Source organism: Salvelinus alpinus, chromosome 30 (assembly GCF_045679555.1).
Source record: "Salvelinus alpinus chromosome 30, SLU_Salpinus.1, whole genome shotgun sequence".
NCBI lineage: Eukaryota > Metazoa > Chordata > Actinopteri > Salmoniformes > Salmonidae > Salvelinus > Salvelinus alpinus.
Window position 1 is genome coordinate 21,873,024 of NC_092115.1, and position 6,000 is coordinate 21,879,023.

Genomic DNA, 6,000 nt, shown 5'->3' on the forward strand with positions numbered 1-6,000 from the left:
GATCTGAGATGGGAAAGATACTGCACTGCACTGTACATTCATACACAATCATGCTTTCAAAAACCATTTCACAATATGTGTCACACCCTGATCTGTTTCACCTGTCTTTGTGATTGTCTCCACCCCCCTCCAAGTTTCGCCCATCTTCCCCATTATCCCCTGTGTATTTATACCTGTGTTCTCTGTCTGTTGCCAGTTCGTTTTGTTTTGTCAAGCCTACCAGCGTTTTTCCCTCTGCTCCTGTCTCTCGATTGTTCCTGTTTCCTAGTTTTCCCGGTGTTGACTATTCTGCCTGCCCTGACCCAGAGCCTGCCTGCCGTCCTATACCTTTGCCCCACCTTTCTGGATTACTGACCTTTGCCTGCCCTGACCCTGAGCCTGCCAGCCGTCCTGTATCTTTGCCCCACATATCTGGATTACCGACCTCTGCCTGCCCTTGACCTGCTTTTTGCCTGCCCCTGTTCGATTAATAAACTGTTGTTACTTCGTTGTTGTCTGCATCTGGGTCTTACCTGAAACGTGATAACATTTGTGTACCTTTATTTAACTAGGCAAGTCAGTTAAAAACAAATTCTTATTTACAATGATGGCCTAGGAACAGTGGGTTAACTGCCTTGTTCAGGGGCAGAACGACAGATTTTTACCTTGTCAGCTCGGAGATTCGATCGAGCAACCTTTGGGTTACTGGCCCAACGCGCTAACCACTAGGCTACCTGCCGCCCCTACTGGTAGCCCCTTACTACATAACATGTAGTAAAACTGTATGTATTTTTTTAAGACATGCAACTATTTCAAATGTTTTGCATAGTTTGATTTCATTTTAGAATTATTGCAATCAAATCAAATCAAATTTTATTGGTCACATACACGTGTTTAGCAGATGCTCTTGCGGGTGTAGCGAAATGCTTGTGTTTCTAGCTCCGACAGTGTAGTAATATGTAACAAGTAATATCTAACAGTTACACAAAATATACACACAAATCTAAAATACACACAAATCTAAGTAAAGGAATGTAATTAAGAATATATAAATATATGGAAGAGCAATATCACAGCAACATAGACTAAGATACAGTAGAATAGTATAGAATACAGTATATACAGTTGAAGTCGGAAGTTTACATACACTTAGGTTGGAGTCATTAAAACTCCATTTTCAACCACTCCACAAATTTCTTGTTAACAAACTATAGTTTTGGCAAGTCGGTTAGGGCATCTACTTTGTGCATGACACAATTCATTTTTCCAACAATTGTTTACAGACAGATTATTTCACTTATCATTCACTGTATCGCAATGTGTGGGTCAGAAGTTGACATACACTAAGTTGACTGTGCCTTTAAACAGCTTGGAAAATTCCAGAAAATGATGGCATGGCTTTAGAAGCTTCTGATAGGATAATTGACATAATTTGAGTCAATTGGAGGTGTACCTGTGGATGTATTTCAAGGCCTACCTTCAAACTCAGTGCCTCTTTGCTTGACATCATGGAAAATCAAGAGAAATCAGCCAGGACCTCAGAAAAATATTGTAGACCTCCACAAGTCTGGTTCATCCTTGGGGGCAATTTCAAAATGCCTGAAGGTACCACGTTCATCTGTACAAACAATAGTATGCAAGTATAAACACCATGGGACCACGCAGCCGCTCAGAAAGGAGACGCGTTCTGTCTCCTAGAGATGAACGTACTTTGGTGCGAAAAGTGCAAATCAATCCCAGAACAACAACAAAGAACCTTGTGAAGATGCTGGAGGAAACAGGTACAAAAGTATCTATATCCACAGTAAAATTAGTCCTATATTGACATAACCTGAAAGGCCGCTCAGCAAGGAAGAAGCCACTGCTCCAAAACCGCCATAAAAAAGCCAGACTACGGTTTGCAACTGCACATGGGGACAAAGATCGTACTTTCTGGAGAAATGTCCTCTGGTCTGATGAAACAAAAATAGAACTGTTTGGTCATAATGACCATCGTTATGTTGGGAGGAAAAAGGGGGAGACTTGCAAGCCGAAGAACACCATCCCAACCGTGAAGCACGGGGGTGGCAGCATCATGTTGTGGGGGTGTTTTGCTAGGGACTAGTGCACTTCACAAAATAGATGGCATCATGAGGTAGGAAAATTATGTGGATATATTGAAGCAACATCTCAAGACATCAGTCAGGAAGTTAAAGCTTGGTCGCAAATGGGTTTTCTAAATGGACAATGACCCCAAGCATACTTCCAAAGTTGTGGCAAACCTTTTCTCAATATAGGGGGTGCTGTTTCAACGTTACCATTTATCGTTCCCAAATTAAACTGCCTCGTACTCAATTCTTGCTTGTACAATATGCATATTATTATTACTATTGGATAGAAAACACTCTCTAGTTTCTAAAACCGTTTGAATTATTTCTCTGAGTGAAACAGAACTCGTTTGGCAGCGAAATTCCTGACGGGTACTGCAAAATCTGAAAATGTTGACCCTGTTCTAGGATCAGTTTAAAACTCTGTATGTATCCTATGGGTCGACATGAACTGCACGCGCCTTCCCCTGGATGTCAGTAACCAATGAGAATTGGAATGGAGTTTCTAGGCAGATCTCAGACCTTATAAAAGGCCATGGCATGGGGGGTGCAGTCTTTTCATTGTTCGTCATTGCGCAGAGCAGGACCTCAGCATGGCGTTCGAAAAAGCTCAAGTTATCGGCCTTAGATATATCCGTCTGTGATTTAATTCGATATAGGTGTTAGAAACATCATAACGAAGTTATTTTAAACCGAGTTATATCAGTTTATGCGAGTATATTGCGATTTTCGGAATTTCCTTAGTATTGCGTTTTGAAGATTTGGGCATGTCTGCGCCACATAGCTAACGTTAGCTGCTATTTCCAAAGTTGAAGAGGACGTTTTACAACCGAGCAACGATTCTTTTGGACAAAGGACAACTTGCCCAAGATTCTGATGGAAGCTCGTCCAAAAGTAAGAGCTATTTATGATTTAATTCGTATTTATGTGGAAAAATGTAAAAGGATTTGTCCGCCATTAATTTCGGCACTGGTCTGACTGTAACGCACACTGTATGTCTAGTAACGTTAATTTTAAAAATCTAACACAGCGGTTGCATTAATAACTAATGCATCTTTCATTTGCTGTCCAACCTGTATTTTTTAGTCAAGTTTACGATTATTTATCGATTAGATTAGGTGCCTCTCCAAGATGGCGCCGGCCAGAATGCCTGAAATGTTGCTACTGATCACATTGTATAACCACGATTTGTGTTGCTAAATATGCACATTTTCGAACAAAACCTATATGCATTGTGTAATATGATGTTACAGGACTGTCATCTGATGAAGTTTATCAAGGTTAGTCAAATTATATATCTTTTGCTGGATTGTTACGATCGCTAACCTTTGCTGCTGGTAAATGCGGTTGTGTTTCTGGCTATTGTGGTAAGCTAATATAATGCTATATTGTGTTTTCGCTGTAAAACACTTAAAAAATCTGACATATTGGCTGGATTCACAAGATGTTGGGCTTTCATTTGCTGTACGCTGTGTATTTTTCAGAAATGATTTATGATGAGTAATTAGGTATTTGACGTTGGTCTCTGTAATTATTCTGGCTGCATCGACGCTATTTCAGATTGCAGCTGCAATGTAGAACTGTGATTTATACCTGAAATATGCACATTTTTCTAACAAAACATATGCTATACAATAAATATGTTATCAGACTGTCATCTGATGAAGTTATTTCTTGGTTAGTGACTATTTATATCTTTATTTGGTCGAAATTGTGATAGCTACCTATGCAGGAAAAAAATGGTGGGAAAAAAAAGTTGTGTCTTTTGCTATCGTGGTTAGCTAATAGATTTACATATTGTGTCTTCCCTGTAAAACATTTAAAAAATCAGAAATGATGGCTGGATTCACAAGATGTGTATCTTTCATCTGGTGTCTTGGACTTGTGATTTAATGATATTTAGATGCTAGTATTTACTTGTGACGCTATGCTAGGCTATGCTAGTCAGCTTTTTTACTGTGGGGGGTGCTCCCGGATCCGGGATTGTGACCAATTAGAAGTTAAGGACAACAAAATCAAGGTATTGGAGTGGCCATCACAAAGCCCTGACCTCAATCCTATAGAACATTTGTGTGCAGAACTGAAAAAGTGTGTGCGAGCAAGGAGGCCTACAAACCTGACTCAGTTACACCAGCTCTGTCAGGAGGAATGTGCCAAAATTCACCCAACTTATTGTGGAAAGCTTGTGGAAGGCTACCCGAAACGTTTGACCCAAGTTAAACAATTTAAAGGCAATGCTACCAAATACTAATTAAGTGTATGTAAACTTCTGACCCACTGGGAATGTGATGAAAGAAATTAAAACTGAAATAAATCATTCTCTCTACTATCATTCTGACATTTCACATTCTTAAAATAAAGTGGTGAACCTAACTGACCTAAAACAGGGAATTGTTACTAGGATTAAATGTCAGGAATTGTGAAAAACTGAGTTTAAATGTATTTGGCTAAGGTGTATGTAAACTTCCGACTTCAACTGTACATATGAGATGAGTAATGCAAAATATGTTAACATTATTAGTGACTAATGTTCCGTTTATTAAAGTGGTCAGTGATTTCAAGTCTATGTATATAGGCAGCAGCCTCTATGAGCTAGTAATGGCTATTTAACAGTCTGATGGCCTTGAGAAAGAAGCTGTTTTTCAGTCTCTCTTTCCCAGTTTTTATGCAGCTGTACTGACCTCGCCATCTGAATGATAGCGGGGGTGAACAGGCAGTGGCTTGGGTGATTGTTGTCCTTGATGATATTTTTGGTCTTCCTGTGACATGTGACAGATGCTGTAGGTGTCCTGGAGGGCAGGTAGCTTTCCACCTTCTCCACTGCAATCCCGTCGATGTGGATAGGGGGGTGCTCCCTCTGCTGTTTCCTGAAGTCCATGATCATCTCTTTTGTTTTGTTGACGTTGAGTGAGAGGTTATATTACCACACTCCCAGAGCCCTCACCTCCTCCCTGTAGGTTTTCTCGTCGTTGTTGGTAATCAAGCCTACTACTGTTGTGTCGTATGCAAACTTGATGATTGAGTTGGAGGCGTGCTTGGCCATTCAGTTATGGGTGAACAGGGAGTACAGGAAGGGGCAGAGCACGCACCCTTGTGGGCCCCAGTGTTCAGGATCAGCGAAGTGGAGGTGTTCAGGTGTTCATTTAGTTCAGGTACCTTTGCTTTCTTGGGTACAGGAACAATGGTGGCCATCTTGAAGCATGTGGGGACAGCAGACTGGGATAGGGAGAGATTGAATATGTCCGTAAACATACCAGCTAGCTGGTCTGCGCATGCAATGAGGACGCGGCTAGGGATGCCGTCTGGGCCGACAGCCTTGCAAGGGTTAACACGCTTAAACGTCTTACTCACGTCGTCCACGGAGAAGGAGATCCCACAGTCCTTGGTAGCGGGCCGCGTCGGTGGCACTATGTTATCCTCAATGCTGGCGAAGAAGGTGTTTAGCTCATCCGGAAGCAAGACTTGGTGTCCACGACATGGCTGGTTTCCCTTTTGTCGTCCTTGATTGTTTGTAGACCCTGCCACATACGTCTTGTGTCTGAGCCGTTGAATTGCGACTCTACTTTGTCTCTATATTGATGTTTTGCCTGTTTGATTGCCTTGCAGAGGGAATAACTACACTGTTTATATTCTGCCATATTTCCAGTCACCTTGCTATGGTTAAATGCAGTGGTTCGTGCTTTCAGTTTTGCGTGATTGCTGCCATCTATCTACGGTATCTGATTAGGTTAGGTTTTAATAGTCACAGTGGGTACAACATCTCCTATGCACTTCCTGATAAACTCAGTCACCATGTCAGTATATAAGTCAATGTTATTCTCTGAAGCTACCCAGAAACTATCTCATTCTGCGTGATCAAAACTGTTCTTGAAATGTGGATTCCGATTGGTCAGACCAGCGTTGGATAGTCCTTAGCACGGGTACTTCCTATTTG